Source organism: Rhinolophus ferrumequinum, chromosome 2 (assembly GCF_004115265.2).
Source record: "Rhinolophus ferrumequinum isolate MPI-CBG mRhiFer1 chromosome 2, mRhiFer1_v1.p, whole genome shotgun sequence".
Taxonomy (NCBI): domain Eukaryota; kingdom Metazoa; phylum Chordata; class Mammalia; order Chiroptera; family Rhinolophidae; genus Rhinolophus; species Rhinolophus ferrumequinum.
This window is the reverse complement of record NC_046285.1, coordinates 76,528,007-76,547,446: the sequence shown is the minus strand read 5'-3', so window position 1 is coordinate 76,547,446 and position 19,440 is coordinate 76,528,007. Positions and strand designations below refer to the sequence as shown.

General features: G+C 35.0%; 1 pseudogene; it reads left to right on the top strand.

The window, feature by feature from the left end:
• The first annotated feature begins 2,286 nt into the window (after window positions 1-2,286).
• Window positions 2,287-3,799, top strand: LOC117032876 (glutamate dehydrogenase 1, mitochondrial-like; annotated as a pseudogene).
• The last annotated feature ends 15,641 nt before the right edge of the window (window positions 3,800-19,440 follow it).

Genomic DNA, 19,440 nt, shown 5'->3' with positions numbered 1-19,440 from the left:
AAATGAATAAGGATTTCAACGAATCAGACAAGCAGGACAGAAGTCCCAGTTTGGACAATTAACCAGTACAAACTAAAGTTTGACTCTGGAAGTGATACAAAAAGAGACATCATCATACCGTTATTGCTCAGACACCCTAAAGCAGCTTTATGAAATAAGAATTATCCAGCAAAATTCACTTTCAAATAGCATTCTATTTAGACGTAGAAATTAAAAAAAAAAAAAAAAAAAAAAAAACTTGATTTCATTACATAATGCCAAGAACCAGTTTCATTAGTAATCTCCATTAACTTGGTTAAATTTGAATGGTACTTGTATCATAAATCACACTATATCATTGACTGTTAAATCCTATAATACCATCTGAGGTACAGATATCAAAATATTTATTTAACAAATGAGTATATTTGTTATACTCACTAGTATATTTCTCAGTAGTATATTTATCCTATATTTCCGTGAATATTTTTGCTTTTAATTAATATAAAAAGCTATACTCACCTTTTCATGTGCTATTGTTGCTTTTATAAATTGTTCACACCTTCTTCCAAGAAACTCCACTATTGACATGGTCATTTCATAAATTGTGGAGATTGGTAAATCCCAAAATTAAAGTATATGAGCTATGGGAAATAAAGCAATTAATAAAATTCTGTCATATACATAAAAACCAGCTCCCCAAACCCCTTCTCCTCTGGCAACCACCAGTTTCTCTCCTGTATCTATACAATAAATAAATATTTAAAACAACAACAAATGTATCAGCAATCCAAATAAATGAAAACACTGTGAATTCACCTACTGAAAAGCTGAAATTCTCGTATTGGATTTAAAATATGCATCTAAATACAGCTTAGAGAAAATAAAAAAAAAACATATATGACACACGTTTGAAAGTAAAAGGATAGAGAAAGAAAAAGAATAAGAAAGGGGGATTAATTTCTAACTAAACGTGCCTTCACCTACCTTCTGGGGCCGTATTGTGCGCTAGTCCTTGGACTAGTGCGTGTTATCCAATAGACTTCTCGGCTTTAATGAAAACGCTTAGCATCTACACATTTTAATATGTTAGTCACTAGGCTCATGGGGCTACTGAGTGTTAGAAATGTGGCTAGCAGGTCTGATAAACTAATTGTAAAAATGTACCACATTTCAGTTAACTTAAATTGAAATGCCCTACCTTAGGGAAGGCTGAAAAGTAGAGCCTGAAACAATGGTTTGCATAATAATAATTTGAAAATATAATCCCAGGGAGTTAGAGTGAGACACAAGGGAAGTGAAACAAAGGAGGGAAAGTTCATGGAAGGATGTATTACGAAATTGGCCACTCATTGTAGCAACTGGTACTCGGTTTTTTTTTTTTTAGGGCTCCTGAGGAGCTTTATGAAATTCATTTCAAAACTGTCCACACAGAAAATTAATCTCTGAGATTCTCAATCATTCCCCACTGACTGAGAATCTCATAGACATTAATTTGTCCGCAATCTGTGGTTATGTATGCACGAGGACTACCAGAGATGACTAGGGACATCTCTCACAGGGGTTTAGAGGAAACCCGTAATACAAAGGACCGGGATGGGTATGGGCCCCGGACGAGGCACGTGTGATTAGGTGGAAGCCCGTGTGACCATAGTCGCCATAGCACTGCAGCAACCGGAGTCACAGAGCTAGCCGAAAGATTTTGTAGGTAATAAGTATAGACATTTTAAGTAACTGAATAAAACGGATATGATCTCTGGTCTTGTAGAACTTAAAGTCAAGTAGACGAGAAAATAAAAAGCAAGCAAATGAAAAGATAATTAGAAATTGTGATTTCTATTGAGAAAATAAACACAATCTATGGAGAGAGCACAGTAGGAAGAAAGTTAATTTGACAGAGTGATCAGCAAAAAGCCTCTCTAAAGCAGATACTATTAACACTAAAACGGGATAATGAAGAGGAAGCCAGGGCGAAAATATTGTGCAATTGATCAATAAAAATATAAAGTAAACCAGTTTTCCAAAATACCCTCTTGGAAGTTGAAAAGAAATCCCCATCCCATTCAGCAAACACATACTGAATCCTATCAATTCAACCAATAGTGTTGCCAAGAAAAGGATCATTGGTAGACTTAAATAACTCTTAAATCTGTATCAATACTCTCCTTTCCAGTGGTAAGCAATAACTGGGAAATTCCTTAAAAAAAAAAAAAAAAAAGGAAAATATATAAACCCATTACTGAATAATAAAAATAGTTGAAGCCATAAATTTTGCTTTCAACACTGGTGGCATGAAGCATCTTTAAAATGGTGAATTGTTCACTGGTGAGACTACAGCAAGGGGACCCTAACGTCTTTAAGATGGTGGAGGGTTTCTTTGACCACAGTGTCAGCATCATGGAGGACAAGCTGGTGAAGGACCTCAGGACTTGCGAGAGGGAGACGCAGAAGTGGAACCAGGTGCGGGGCCTCCTGTGGATCATCACGGCCTGCAGCCATGTGTTGAGCCTGTCCTTCCCCATCTGGTGAGACAAGGGCTCTTGGGAGGGGCACGCAGGGATACCGGCCCAGCACAGTCAGCACTGCAAACCCTGCAAGGGTGGTGTCCCTTACAGCACCGATGTGAGTGGGGATGAAGTAAAAGCTCTGGCTTCTCTCACGACATCTAAGTGTGCAGTGGTCGGCGTGCCATTTGGAAGTGCCAAAAATGGTGTTAGGATCAATCCTAAGAACTACCTGGATAAGGAGTTTTACCACGGTGCTGGCAAAAAAGGGCTTTATCAGTCCTGGCATTGATGCGCCTGCCCCAGACATGAGCATGCACAAGCGGAACCTGTCCTGCATTCCGGAGACCTATGCTAGCACCACAGGGCACTATGATATTAACATCCATGCTTGAGTCACAGCTAAGTCCATTAGTCAGATGGAATCCACAGAAGGGTCTCTGCTACTGGCCGTGGAGATTTTCCTGGGATTGAAAACTTCATCAGTGAAGTTTCTCACATGAACATTTTAGAAATGACAGCAGAGTTTGGCGATGAAACATCTGTTGTTCAGGGGTTTGGAAATATGGGCCTGTACTCTTCGAGACATTTGCATCACTTGGTAGCAAATGTGTTGATGTTGGTGAATATGATGGAAGCATACAGAATCCAGATAGTGTTGACCCAAAGGAACTAGAAGACTTAAAACTGCAACATAGATCAATCCTGGGCTTCCACAAGGGAAAGCTTTATGAAGGGAACATTTTTGAGGCTGACTATGACATACTGATCCCTGCTTCCAGCAAGAAGCAGCTCCCCATTCCGTACACCCAGAATCAAAGCCAAGATCACTGCTGAAGATGCCAGTGGACTCCAGAAGCCAATACAATTTTCCTGGAGAGGACCATCATGGTTATTCTAGATCTCTACTTGAATGTTAGAGGAGTAATAATATTTTACTTTGAACGGCTGAAGAAGCTAAATCATGTCAGTTATGGCCGATTGACCTTCAAATATGAAAGGGATTCTAACTACCACTTGCTCATGTCTGTTCAAGAGAATTTGGAAAGCAAATTTGGGAAGTATGGTGGAACTACGTATACTTGTGCCCATAGCAGAGTTCGAAGACAGGATATTGTGGGCACCTGAGAAAGACCTTTTACACTCTGGCTTAGCTTACACTATGGAGCGCTCGGCCTGGCACGTCATCTTTCATGGCCATGACGTATACCCTGGGATTGGACCTGAGAACAGCTGCCTGCATGAACATCATTGAGAAAGTCTTCCAGGTGTACAACTAAGCCAGTGAGACCTTCACACAGATGAACTGTAGCTGACTTCTTCACTACTCTCTTCATCTGCAGACCTATCACAAGTTTACATGTACCCACAGAACATCTTTTTTTTTTTTTTCACAACTTAATAGATAGTGGACACCATTCTCACAAGTCAGTCCAAATCAATCCATTAAGAAAAACGAAATCAAGGTTAGGGGAAGATGTCCAAGCTGATGATTGTGAAAGTGGAAATCACCTATGCCAGAGAGCCGTTGGGGATTTTGCCGTTAGATAAAAAGTCTCTCCTGTCTAGATGGTCAGGCTGCCTTGCTCCCCGGCAATCAGAGCTGTGGCCTAGAAAACTGCTGGCTGTCAGACTCAGGCTGCTTCATTCAGCTCTGGGGAAGCCTGAGGTGTGCTGTAACTTTGACACATTTAAAAAGCAGGCAGGTGGCATTTTCATAAGGCAGCACAGACTGCAGGTGAGTTATTGGTATTTTATATCAGCAAAAGAACTCAATTTTACAGACTGCAAACAAAAATAAGACCTATTTATGCATTTTATTCTTTTAGAATAAGTATATGCTGCCATAATAAAATTGCCTTCAATCACTTACTAAACTTAACCTTGACTGAAGCAGACAATGCCTATAAACATCAGGAATGAAAAATACAGTATTTCTATAACAAAACAGTATCATTTATAGCTTATCAATAGTATATTGCGGTTTGGCAAAACAAAAAGCCCAATGGAGAGTTATCTTCATATGTATCATTCAGTAACAAATGACGGAGGCTATTTTTGTTAAGACTGTTGGAATTTACTAACCACAATTATGATATATAGTCCAAAGAATGCTGTAACCTCCTTATCGTGTTAATTAATTGGTTGTCTCCTTTGAAAATCTATTGTGTTGACTGATTGGATAATAATTCTAATACAGTCCCAGAAAAAAACGACTTGGGCTCCCTCTCTGGAGTCTGGCTGGCGGGTCTGAGCATCGCGAACGGATGACTCGTCCTGACTTTGGGTCTGTCCTCTTTCAGAGGCCTCCCATTCTACACACAGCACCCTTCACAGTGGCCTGAAAACCACCTGGGGTGGAGGGTTGTATTTGGGAGTTATTTCACCAGTGCCTTCTGAACAGTAGTGTCCCAATGATGTGCTAGATATTATTTATGTAAAAATGAGCTTTTTATCTCTTTTGGGTTTTTTTGTAACAATAATATCCTTTCAGAAATTTCTAACTACTTTGTAAACTGCATGACTTAACCTGGTGATAGAAGCAGTTATTAAAAGATAGTCAATGGTATTGTAACAGCTAAATACGATGACAGAGGGGTAGTGGATTGAGGGGGAATATAACTCTGTAAGGGGTGTAAATGTCTATTACATAGCTTTGTACACCTGAAACAAAACAAAACAAAACAAACAAAAAAAGGCTACCTTTTCCAAAAAAAATGTGTTCCTGCACCTAATTCTTATCTCTTTCCCTAATAGAACATGTGACCCTTACGGGCATAAACTAATAACTACTGTGTTGATCATTTTGCCTTCAGTATCAATATAATGCCTGGAATATAAATGGACTGAAAGTGTTAGAGAGGGAGATAGGAGACCTTCAAATTTAACACAGTCTGTGTAATAGAATTAGTGGAGACTTGTTAGCTTATATTACTTATTTACTAAAATATCTAAACACTTAAAGAGACACAATGGCACTGATTATAATTATTATATCCTTATTTTTTGCTGGTCTTCTTCACACTATGTGTGTACGCAAAACAAGTTTTTAGGCAGGTAGATTCCAATATTGGGCCAGATTTACTCTCAAGCAGAAAGATACCAAAACAACATGGAGCAACAGGCTCTACGAGACTTCATTCCTAACACAGGCTCGTATCTTTCATCCTTCTAGACTCCATTGGTTGATGACCTTTAAAAATATATGTTATATTATATTTTACTCCCCATTCATTTACTTCAGTTGCAATTGTTTTCCCCAAACAATTCCAGGCTCTGCTTTGGAAAAAAAAAAGGTGCACTTTGTGATTTGCCAATAAATTCCTAGGGCTATTTTACATTCCCAAGGGTTTGGAAGAGCTCTGATAGGTAGTCCCCTGTTCCCTTTCCTCTTCCTTCTCCTTTCTCCTCTTCTTTCTCTTTATCTCTTTTTATCGTGAGGTTTGCTATCTGGGACCCCTCAGTGGTAGCAAAGGGACAACTCATTCACCAACCAGTATTTTAATATATGAGATCACAATCTTTTTGCATAACGCTGCTTATTTGGGAGGAAAAAACACATTTTTCTGGACAAGCTTCATTTCTCTCTTCACTAACCTCCTCTCTAATTCTCATCCATAGTTTTACCATTTCTTGCAATATACCATGTCATTATTCAATATAAGGTTCTTACCATTTCACTAGTTTGTATGAAATCACATTGCTTAAGTATTATATCTAGTTCCCATTTCACACTGTGTTTTCTGCCTGTGCCTAGTGTGATGTGCCTACTTATTTCTCAGACATATTTATTTGGAGAGTTCACTTCCACTTTGCATCATATATGACAAGAACGTAATTCCAAAATTAATTTCATTTTATCATTAAAGTACAAAAAGACAAAGTGATAAAAGGTACATTTTGAGTAGTTAACTTACTTTGCTACTATGTAAAAAGATAAAACACTTTTTTGTGTAACATGAGTTAAAAATACAAAATGATTTATTTAATTCTTGACTTGATTGTATTTGAAAAATAAGACAATCAGCATTTAGTTTATTTTATATGCAAATGAAATTTGTAGACAACCTTTTTGTACTGCTTTTAAAACGAAAAAAATATTCTAGTTATGCTGTTCTTTGCATACAAAAGGAACTAAGAACCCACGATCAACATGCAACTTGAAGTAATGTGTTCAAAGAAATGGTGATAGTTTTTCCCTGAGTATTAAATTCACTATAATAATGAAATTCTATTTTATGAACTCTAGCATTTACTGAGCAGTAGGAACACAATTGAAATAGATACAAAATATCTAGATTCTAGTTCATGTGCTCATTCTACACATTTGTTGTGGTTGATTTGATTTTTTGTTTTTAATTCCTCGTGTGTTCAGGCACTCATTTACTAAGGTGTAAACTGAACAAAATATAACATTCTGAGACATAGCTTGTTATTCTTTGTCTAGAGCATTTGATTTATTCATCTCCAGTATGTATCATATTCAAGGCATCTCACCTTGGTCTGTCGAGAACTATACAGAGTCTGGTGTTTTGCTCTACTTGCAAGCTAACAAGTTAGCCTGACAGTTTTATATATGCTGTCAGAAGACATGAGACTCTTAGATCTAAGATAAAAGATTTTACTTTTCATAGCATAGTAAAAAACATGAGTTTTATGTTTGTATTGGTTCTCCTTGGCCCATGAATCCAACAAAGGCTTGGCCTAGATGGATACTGCACCCTCCGTAGGTTTGTATCACAGTTGAGAGACCCCGAGATTAAAATCTTCCAGCCTTTTAAACAGTGTGCTAACAAACCTGGACAACCTTTCCTGGAGGAAGACATTATCTTTATCATCCTGGCCTAGAAACAAATCTGTCTTCCACCCTAGAGGGGGACATTATCTCTACCTTCCACAGCCATTTTCTCTACAAATGTCCTTGCAAACATAGTCCAGAATATAAATTGATTCAATTCCTGCAGAAATACCAAAAAAGCATAGTCTCCTAATAGAGTATTATAAAGATGTTTCCTGACATCAAAGAGTTCACAATATAGTACATGTGCAAGGCATGTAAAAGTGAATATAAGCTAATACTCACTTATTTTTTCAAGTTTGTTGTAACTTTAAACTTTGTGCTCTCTGAAAATGAAGACATACTTAATATTTATGCACTCAAAGCTGTCTCTTCTTTTATAACCTCTTCCTTTGATTTTATTCTTAGAAGACTTTTCTCTATATTATAGAAAGAGTTGAGAAACACTCATTTTGGTTCTAGAATTTGGTTTAGATTTAGAATAGCTATAAAAATATCCATATAATTGGTAAATGTCAATTGGAAGATAAATTGATTTAGGGAATAGAAACAAAAGCTGAGGGGACATCTGTTTCATTTGTAAAGACTTGTAATTAAAAATTAATGTCAATATGTGGGTGAATTTCAAAATTACGGTAACTTAATGAGTCATTCTCCAATGCATAATGAACTCTGGAAAAGATAACATAAAAACTTATAAGAATTTGTATCAAATAAGTTAGGTAATATCTATAAAACTAATTGAATGTAAAAGAACTCCTTTTATTATATCTTAATTAAACATTAAATCATGTCTTAATTAAGTAGCTGCTCAAAACAAAGGAAAATTATCCATGTATATGGCTTTCAAAATTTTTTAAAGGCATGCATTCTTTACACTTTTGATTTAATGGGGGGATAAATAAAATAATGAAAATATAAAACAATAATTTAGATTTGCCTACTTTTATTGTTTTAATATCTACTTCAGTATAAAATTTGGCTTATATCCTTAATTCAGTTATGCAAAAACACATAATAGGCTTCCTCAGTACCAGACAGATACATTATTTTTATTAACATCTAATGCCATATCCTTATACCAGAATTTGAACTTAACTGAAAAATAAGAGAAATATAATCATAAAGAACATTGATGCAAATCTATATGGATTAAAATATAAAAACTATTCCAAGAAGCCACAAAATGACTTCTAATACTCATTAAGTATACATTTTAAAACACTTCCATTCAGTATAATAAAAATAAATAAATAAATAAAAAGATAAAAGCATGTTACTTTGGAATATTTCTAAACAGGTAGTTTCTATCTAGCATTTCTATTTACTCTTTATTTTGGAAAAGTTCAAATATACACAAAATTTGAGAGGTTAGTTTAATAAATCCACATTTACCTATCAATAACAATATAGTTTTATCTATATACATACTTACTTCCCTCCTGATTTGTTTTATAATAAATCCCACATATCATTTCATTTTATCCATAAATATTTCATGAGTATAGTTTTAATATTTTAATGGAAACGTTTTCAAATTGTAAAAGTTAAAAACAAAGAAACAGGAGTAAATGTAGTTGAAGTTAAAAACCAAGTATTCTTTCAAGTTATATTAAAAACATTAATCAGACAACATATCTATAAACCCATTGGATTATTCATTGCAGTATATACAAAGACATATTTGCCAAACTCACAGACCTTAAAGAATTTCCAATTTATTTAGAGAAATAAAACCCAGACTAATTGATAATATAACACCTTGAACTAGTGGTCTGGACTTCTTACTCAATGTTAATATTAAAGCAATCCATAATTGATTGAAATTATATATAACAAATTTGTGATTTCAAAATAAGAAAATAACACATGGTTTGATCAATATTAAGGAGTAGGAGGGGAAATATACTACCAGGTAGCTGTGATAATGCATCACTGATTTTTTTTTTTGAACCACTACCTGTATTTCCATAAATATTACTTATTAAATTCATCTGAATTTATATTTAACAGTTTCCTCCACTGTTCTATCATGTTTCCCTCATTCTCATAGAGAGTTCTACTGGTAGCATGCTCTCAATAAATCACACAAGAATTCTCAGCTGAAAATCTGTTTTTAGAGACCCTGACCTAAGAATTAACACAAGGAGAGGACCAGACAATAGATATTAAGAATAGAATTCTGGAGTTGTAGCATTCTCCAGGTAATTGGCAATGACTATTCTATCACTCTATACTGAAATACTCCTCACTAGGAGAGAAATTGGTAATATCTGCCACATGGTAGTACTGTAATTATTAGAATGTATACCTGCATGAAACTGAGAAGATTCTTTCTAAAACTTTGAGTACATAGAGTTGGCCAATGTGCCCTTGTTAAAAAATACCCACCCCTATCTTGAAGACTGTAGAACACTCAATTGAGTAAAGTGCCTCACAAGTCAATGCTGACTTCCTCAGGAATTACCCCATCTCTCACCCTGTCAAATAGAACAATCGTAGGGTCACATGTCAGCCTGGCCTGACTGGGGAAAGACAAAGCACGCTAAAAATGATGAAGGATTATATGCCAAGGGAGCTGCAATCCGTGGTTGACATGCACTGGAACAGCCTTTTGTTGACACGTTGATTAAATCATCCCATCTACCTAGATAGGACAATTATTGATCCTGCTAGGGATTTTCACATATTTCAGATGTGCATTTAAATCTACAACTATCTACTTTATTGTTTGAGTCTCATTCTTATTTTGTAGGAAACCTCTCCACCCACATACCCTACAAGGAAATCTTTCTAAAGGGCTCTGTCCAGTCCTTCCCACCAAGTTTAGCCATTTCAGGAGAGACCTAATCAGAAGCTAGGCAATCAAAACATGAAAAGATTAAAACAGTAGGAAAATACAGGGGAGTTAAACCTGTCGGTCAAGAAGAGGAAAGCCCCTGTGGCAGCTGGAGGGCAGGCACTTTGCCTTACAGAGAGGGGGGTCCCAAAGAAATGAGTCTTCTTCACAGAAAGGATTGGCCGCTCTGGGTCCCTCAAAAATACTGCTCATATTTACATCTGTACAGTATGCATGTGGTGCTACCAACTTTTGTTTGTTCATTTAGAAAGACTTTATTTTTAGAGAAGTTTTATGTTCATAGCAAAATTGAGAGGAAGATACAAATAATTCCCATAAACCCCACCCCCACCCCACCCCACCCCATCGCTTTTCCCAATATCAATATTCTGCACCAGAGTGGTACATTGTTAAAACTGATAAACCTACACTGACACATCATTATCCCCCCAAGTCCATAGTTTCCATTACAGTTCACTCTTGGTGTTGTACATTCTATGGGTTTGGACAAATGTATAATGAAATATAACCACCATTACAGTATCAAACATAATAGTTTCACTGCCCTGAAAATTATCTGTCTCTGCATATTCATCCCTCTCTCATTCTTAAACCCTGGCAACCGTGGATCTTTTTACTATCTCTATAGTTTTGCTTTTTCTCAAAATACCCTGTAGTTGGAATCATACAGTATATGCCTTTGTAGCTTGGCTTACTTCGTTTATTAATTTGTATTTAGGGTTCTTCCATGTCTTCTCATAGCTTGATAGCTCATTGTTTTTTAGTGCTGAATAATATTCCATTATCTGGATGCACTAAATTTTATTTGACAATTTACCTATTGAAGGACATTTTGATTACTTCCAAATTTGGGCAATGATGAATAAAACTGTTATAAACATCTGTATACTGGTTTTTGTGTGGACATAAGTTTTCAGTTTATTTGGGTAATTACCAAAGAGCTTGATTGCTAGATTATATGCTAAGAATATGTTCTGTTTTGTAAAGAACTGTCAAATTGTCTTCCAAAGTGACTATATCGTTTTGGATTCCCATCACAAATGAATGATTGCTTCACATTATTGTCTGCATTTGGAGTTGTCAGTGTTCTGGATTTTGGCCGTTCTAATAGGTGTGTGGTGATATCTCATTGTTTTAATTTTCATTTCCCTGCTCATGCATGATACGCAGCATCTTTTCATATGCTTGTTTGCCATCTATATATCTTCTTCAGGGAAGTATGTGTTAAGGTCTGTGGCCCATTTTTTAACCAGGTTGATTTCTTATTTTTGAGTTTTAAGAGTTCTTTGTATATTTTGGATAACGGTCCTATATCAGATGTATTTTTATAAATATTTTCTCTTATTATGTGGCTTATCTTTCATTCTCTTGGCAGTGTCTTTTAGAGCAGAATTTTTTTTTTTTAATTTTAGTGAAGTCTAGCTTATCATTTCTTTTTTTCATGGATTGTAACTCTAGTGTCATATCCAAAAAGTCATCAACAATTCAAAGGTCATGTATATTTTTTTCCTTGGTGTACAAGTTTTAATTTTGAAATTTAAGCCACATTACTTGCAATCTGTCAAGTGTAAGAATGTTTTATGGTTACCCTATTTTTAATTGGATACATTTTACTTTTTACTAGAAAGAATAAGAAATATAGAATGTCTGTAATGTGTTAGTATCTAAATATATCAAAATTTTATCGTGTCATTTACAGGCAGTCAACTTACCTGGTAAGTTTTGTGTTGTAAAAATTTTTAAAGGAAAGCACTCTAAATAGAGACAAATACTTTTTTCTTGAAAATGTTTGGGGAGAATAGAGACAAATTCACTTGAAAATATTTTTATTTAACAGTTTGCTCTGCCCTTACAAGATACCTCGTCATCTATAAAGTGATACTTTATTAAAAATGTTAAGATCTGTAGAGAAGAGAGATTAAAATTATCAACCATTTAAAACATATTTATCCTAATATACATCTTTGAAGAATATTGCTGACAATTATATGAAAACAATTAAAAATAACAAGGCATTGTTGAAAAAATATATATTCCTTTAGAAACACCAGCCCCATAATATTAGAGACAAAACATTTAAGACACAGATTAAAGAAAATAAAATATACCAAAAATAATTACTCTACTTATTCAAAATATTAATGTTAAATTAATCAATATACAGAAGTGTGTGTTTGTATGTGTTCGTATGAGTTTACCTTCAAGGTATATGGACATATTTTATTGTTATCTTTTAGAAATAAATTTATTTTTGAAATGAACAAATGTGCACCCCCAATAATATAATAAAACCTATGTATTTTTGATAAATCAATATTTACATATTATACAATTTAAATTGTTAATTCTCTTTTTACTATCAAAATTATCCCAGTATGGATGATATATTGTGATATTGTATAGTCACCGTACTCATAGAAGACCAGTGGTACCATGTGAGCTTTTCTATTCTTTAGCAGCATTTGCTGTGATTTTCTTTCTATTAAAAATCGACTTTTTAAAAATACACAGCTAAGTGTGGGATCTGAGTTCTCAAAAGTTCCTCCAGTCTGTACTTTCTCGTTTTATCAACATATTTTACTATTTTATATAATATCCATAGTTATACCTAGGAATTTTACTTGCCTCAAGTCTTTGTGTCTACCCTGGTTTGATGAGCCAACCTCAGAATGTAATGTGTTATATTACTTTATCCAAATTAGTTGAGTTACTCAACTAATATTTTGTCATTGATGCAGTTAATCAAAACACAGGTAATACTAATTAGTCAGTTCTCTCCTTACTAAGTTATGCACTAAACAGGAAGACCAACAGCAGAGTTAAAGGGACTTGCATTCCATTTCCCATGTAAATGCAAACTTCTGGCTGTGCACAACAAGAGAGATGAAATCATCTGGTAGCATGTTGAATCACTGCATACACTTCTCCATTCTTATGAATTTCCTTTCTCATCATAACCTCATTAGGCACAAAAGAAATAGAGAAAACACTGATCATCTCTAGTTCCAATTGAGCTTTCTCAGTTGCCAGATTTGTCCAACTTTGTACTAATTAAATTTATAGTATCATACAATTAGTAGACAATCATCAATATTTTTATTAAAATGTTTCTTATTGATCACCAAGGAGGTATTGTATTATCTTTGATTTACCTTACACAACTATTGGTTTTAGCAAATCCAGAAGTTCCAAGTTTAACATGACTAAATAAAAGCCATGACAGTTGTAGGAAGGTTGTTTCCAATTCAGTTATACAGTAGTATCTCGGTTTTCTAATGTGTTCGTTGACAAACATTTTGGTTTACAAACGCCGTAAACCTGGAAGTAAATGTTTTGGTTTTCGAACAGCCCTCAGAAGTCGAACACGTCACAGGACTTCTGCTGAGTGCAAGATCCTGAGGCCTAGATATTGGCTGTTTTCGAACGTTTCAGAACTCCAATGGTCTTCTGGAATGGATTACGTTTGAAAACCGAGGTACACTGTAATAACCATACTAATGATACCTTCTGATACTGTGATAATCACACTACATTTTTCACAATAAAATCCATCTTACAGATTTAAAAAGCAAAAAGAAAGGACCCTCCTCCCTTTTTCCTTCTGGCAACAGTCAAAATGTTCTCTGTATCTATCAGTTTGTTTCTTTTCTTTTCTTTTTATTTATTTATTTTTCTTTAGATTCCACATACAACTGAAATCATATGGCATCTGTCTTTTTCTGTCTGACTTACTCCACTCAGCGTAACACTAGGTCCATCCAAGTTGCTGCGTAGGGCAAGATTTTATTCCTCTTTATGGCTGAGTAATATTCTATTGTATATGTATGTAACACCTCTTCTTTAACCATTCATCCACTAATGGATGCCCAGGTTGCTTCCATATCTTGGCTTTTGTAAATAATGCTGCAATGAACATATGGATGCGTATTTCCCTTTAAAGTAGTGTTTTGAGTTTCTTTGGATAAATATCCAGAAGTGGGTTTACTGGGTCCTTTTTTTTGTTTTAAACTCTACTTTGTCTGGAATAAGTTGCTACTCCAGCTTTTTTGTTTGTTTGTTTGTTTGTTTGTTTCCATTTCCATTACATATCTTTTTACATCCCTTTACTTTCAGTCTGTGTGTGTCTTTCAATCTGAAGTGAGACCCTTGTAGGCAGCATATATAAGGGTCTTGCTTTCTTATATATTCATCCACCCTTTGTCTTTTGATTGGAGCAATTATTCCATTTACATTTAAAGTAATGATTAATAGATATGTAGTTATTGTCATTTTATTATTCATATTTTTATCTTTTTTTGTTATTCTTATTCTTAAAGAAGTCCCTTGAACATTTCTTGTGATACTGGTTTGGTGGTGATGAATTCCTTTAGCTTTTCTTGTCTGGGAAGCTCTTTATCTGTCCTTTTATTCTAAATGATAGCTTTGCTAGGTAGAGTAATCTTGATTGTAGGTCTTCACTTTTCACCACATTGAATATTTCCTGCCAATCCATTCTCATCTGCAGAGTTTCTGTTGAGAAATCAGCTGACAGTCCTATGGGAGCACACTTATACATATTCTCTTGTTGCTTTTAAGATTCTTTCTTTGTCTTTAATCTTTGGCATTTTAATTATGATGTGTCTTTGTGTGGATCTCTTTGGGTTCATCTTGTTGCGGAATCTCTTGGGCTTATATGTCTATTTCCTTCTTGAATTTAGGAGATTTTCTGTCGTTATTTCTCAAACTGGTTTTCAATTCCTTGCTATCTCTCTTCTCCTTCTGGTAGGTCTATTCCAAGTGTTGGTAGGCTTCATGTACTAGAGACTTTAAATAATCCTCATTTTTGTAATCTTTTTTTTTTTCTTTTTGCTATTTTGGTTGGATTTTTTCTACTACCTTTTCTTCCAAATTGCTGATTCAATCATCTGCTTCATTTAAATTACCATTGATCCTCTCTAATGTATTTTTTATTTAAGTTATTGTATTTTTTTATTTCTAATTGATACATTTTTTTATGTTTTCTATTTTCATTTTTATGTTTCCCATCTCTTTGTTGAAGTTCTTCCTGAGATCATGTAGCACGTTTATCACCACTCTTTTGAACTCTGCGTGTGGTACAGTGCTTGTCTCCATTTTGTTTACTTCTTTTTCTGGAGCTCTGTTCTTTTTTTTTTTTTTTGTTAGGGTGACAATAGTTAATACAATTACATAGATTTCAGGTGTACAATTCTGTATCAGATCATCTATAAATCCCATTGTGTGTTCACCACCCAGAGTCAGTTCTCCTTCCATCACCATATATTTGATCCCCCTGACCCTCAACTCCCACCCACCACCCCTTTACCCTCTGGTAACCACTAAACTACTGTCTGTGTCTATGAGTTTTTGTTTCTCATTTGTTTGTCTTCTTTTGTTGTTTTTGGTTTATATACCACATATCAGCGAAATTATATGATTCTCTGCTTTTTCTGCCTGATTTATTTCACTTAGCATTATACTCTCAAGATCCATCCATGTTGTCACAACTGTTCCTATATCATCTTTTCTTACCGCCGAATAGTATTCCATTGTGTATATATACCACAACTTCTTTATTCATTCACCTATCGAAGGACATTTTGTTTGTTTCCATGTCTTGGCCACCATAAACAAAGCTGCATTGAACACTGGAGCACACGTTTCTTTATGTATAAATATTTTCAGTTTTTTGGGGTAGATACCCAGGATAAGGATTTCTGGGTCATATGGTAATTCTAATCGTAATTTTTTCAGGAACCTCCACACTGCCTTCCATGATGGCTGCACAAGTATGCATTCTTACCAACAGTGTATGAGGGTTCTTTTTTCTCCACAGCCTCTCCAACACTTGTTACTATTTGTCTTGTTGACAATAGCCATTCTGACTGGGGTGAGGTGATATCTCATTGCGGTTTTTATTTGAATTTCTCTGATGATTAGTGATGTTGAGCATTTTTTCATATGTCTATTTGCCATTTGTATGCCCTCTTTAGAGAAATGTCTCTTCAGGTCGTCTGTCCATTTTTAAATTGGGTTGTTTGTTTTTTTGTTGATGAGTTTCATGAGTTCCTTGTATATTTTGGATATTAGCCCCTTATCGGAGGCATTGTTTGCAAAAAACTTCTCCCATTCAATTGGCTGCCTTTTTATTTTGTTGATGGTTTCTTTTGCTGTGAAGAAGCTTTTAAGTTCCATATAGTCCCATTTGTTTATTTTAGCTTTTACTTCCCTTGCCTTTGGAGTCAAATTCATAAAATACTCTTTGAACCCAAGGTCCATGAGTTTAGTACCTATGTTTTCTTCTATGCAGTTTATTGTGTCAGGTCTTGTGCTTAAGTCTTTGATCCATTTTGAATTAATTTTGGTACATGGTGAGAGATAGCAGTCCAGTTTCATTCTTTTTCACGTGGCTATCCAATTCTCCCAGCACCATTTATTGAAGAGGCTGTCTTTTCTCTGTTGTATGTTTTTTGCTTCTTTGTCAAAAATTATCTGTCCATATTTGTGTGGTTTTATTTCTGGGTTCTCAATTCTATTCCATTGCTCTATGTGTTTGTTTTTCTGCCAATACCATGCTGTTTTGATTATTGTAGCCCTGTAGTACAAGCTAAAGTCAGGGAGCGGGATACCTCCAGTGTTGTTCTTTTTTCTTAAGATTGCTTTGGCTATTCGGGGTCTTTTTTAGTTCCAAACAAATCTGATGATTTTTGGTTCTATTTCTTAAAAAAAAAAATGCCATTGGGATTTTGATGGGGATTGCATTAAATCTATATATTGCTTTGGGTGATATGGCCATTTTAACTATGTTGATTTTTCAATCCATGAGCATGGAATGTCTCTCCATTTCTTTGTGTCTTCTTCAATTTCTTTCAAAAATGTCTTATAGTTTTCAGCATATAGGTCCTTCACATCCTTGGTTAAGTTTATTCCTAGGTATTTTATTCTTTTTGCTGTAATAGTAAAAGGAGCTGTTTTCTGTATTTCTTTTTCTGAGATTTCATTGTTAGTATATAGGAATGTAATGGACTTTTGTACGTTGATTTTGTAGCCGGCAACTTTACTGTATTTGTTGATTGTTTCTAATAGCTTTTTGGTGGAGTCTTTAGGGTTTTCTATATATAGCATCATGTCATCTGCAAAGAGTGACAATTTAACTTGTTCATTCCCAGTTTGGATGCCTTTTATTTCTATCTCTTGCCTGATTGCTCTGGCAAGGACTTTCAACACTGTTGAAATGCAGAGGTGATAGGGGACAGCCCTGTCGTGTTCCTGAACGTAGAGCAAAGGGCTTCAGTTTTTGACCATTTATTATGAGATTAGCTGAGGGTTTGTCATATATGGCCTTTATTATGTTAAGGTATTTCCTTCTATACCTATTTTATTAAGTTTAAGTGTTTTAATCATAAATGGATGTTGTAGCTTGTGAAATGCTTTTTTCTGCATCAATTGATATAATCATATGATTTTTGTCCTTTATTTTGTTTGTGTGATTTATCACATTGATGGATTTGCAGATGTTGAATCATCTTTGTGCCCGGGGATGAACCCCACTTGGTCGTGATGAATAATCTTTTTACTGCATTGTTGTATTCGATTTGCTAGAATTTTGTTTAGGATTTTTACATCTGTATTCATCAGAGATATTGGTCTATGGTTTTCTTTTTTTGTGTTGTTCTTACCAGGTTTTGGTAGCAGGGTAATGTTGACCTCATAAAATGAGTTAGGACGTACTATCTCTTCTTCAATTTTTTGGAAGAATTTGAGCAGGATTCGTATTAGATCCTCTTTGAAGGTTTGGTAGAATTTACTAGTGAAGCCATCTGGTCCATGACTTTTGCTTTTGGGAAGGTTTTGGATGACTGATTCAATTTTGTGACTGGTGATTGGTCTGTTCAGTTTTTCCAGTTCTTTGTGGTTCAGCCTTGGAAGGCTATATGGTTCTAAGAACTTGTCCATTTCTTCTAGATTATTGAATTTGGTGGCATATAGTCCTTCATAGTATTCTTGGATGATCCTTTGTATTTCTGTGGTGTCCGTGATAACTTCCCCTTTTTCATTTCTGATTTTGTTAATTAGTGTCTTCTCTCTTTTTATCTTAGTGAGTCTAGCCAAGGGTTTGTCAATTTTGTTAATCTTTTCAAAGAATCAGCTCTTTGTCACATTATTTTTTTCTATTGTCTTTTTGTTCTCTATTTCATTTAGTTCTGCTCTGATTTTTGTTATTTCCTTTCTTCTGCTGACCTTGGACTTCATTTGTTCGTCTTTTTCTAGTTCTTTAAGTTGTAACCTGAGGTTATTTATTTGGCATTTTTCTTGTTTCTTGAGATAGGCCTGTAATGATATAAATTTCCCTCTTAAAACTGCTTTCGCTGCATCCCAAAAATTTTGGTGGGATGTATTTTCATTGTCATTTGTTTCTTTGTATCTTTTGATCTCTCCTCTAATTTCTTCTTTGACCCAGTCGTTCTTTAAAAGTATGTTGTTTAATCTCCATGTATTTGTGTCGTTTTCCTGCTTTCTTTGTGCAGTTGATATCCCGTTTCAAAGCCTTGTGATCAGATAATATGCTTGGTATGATTTCAATCTTCTTAAATTTGCTGAGGCTGATTTTATGTCCCAATACATGGTCGTTCCTTGAGAATGTTCCATGTACACTAGAAAAAAATGTACAGTGTGATATTTTAGGATGAAGTGCACTGTATATGTCAATTACATCCATTCCATCTAATGTGTCATTTAGGGCTGCTAATTCGTTATTTATTTTCTGTTTGGATGATCTATCCATAGCTGTCAATGATGTACTTAAGTCCCCTAGTATAATTGTGTTTTGGTCAATTTCTCCCTTTAGTTCTGTTACTAGTTGCTTGGTATATTTCGGTGCTCCCTGATTGGGGGCATAAATATTGATGACTGCTATGTCTTCTTGTTGTATAGTCCCCTTTACCATTATGAAATGTCCATGTTTGTCTCTTGTTAACTTTTTCACCCTGAAGTCGGTTTCATCTGATATCAGTATGGCTATACCTGATTTTCTCTGGATACCATTTGCTTGGAGTGTCAATTTCCACCCTTTCACTTTGAGTCTATGCTAGTCCTTGTAGCTGAGATGTGTCTCTTGGAGACAGCATATGGTTGGGTTTAGTTTTTGATCCAATCTGCTGCTCTGTGCCTTTTTATTGGTGAGTTCAGTCCATTTACATTTAGGGTGATTATTGATATGTGAAGATTTCCTGTCATTCTGTCTTTAGTTTTCTGGTAATGCTGTGTCTCCATTGTTTCTTTGTCTTTCTGTTGTTGTCTAT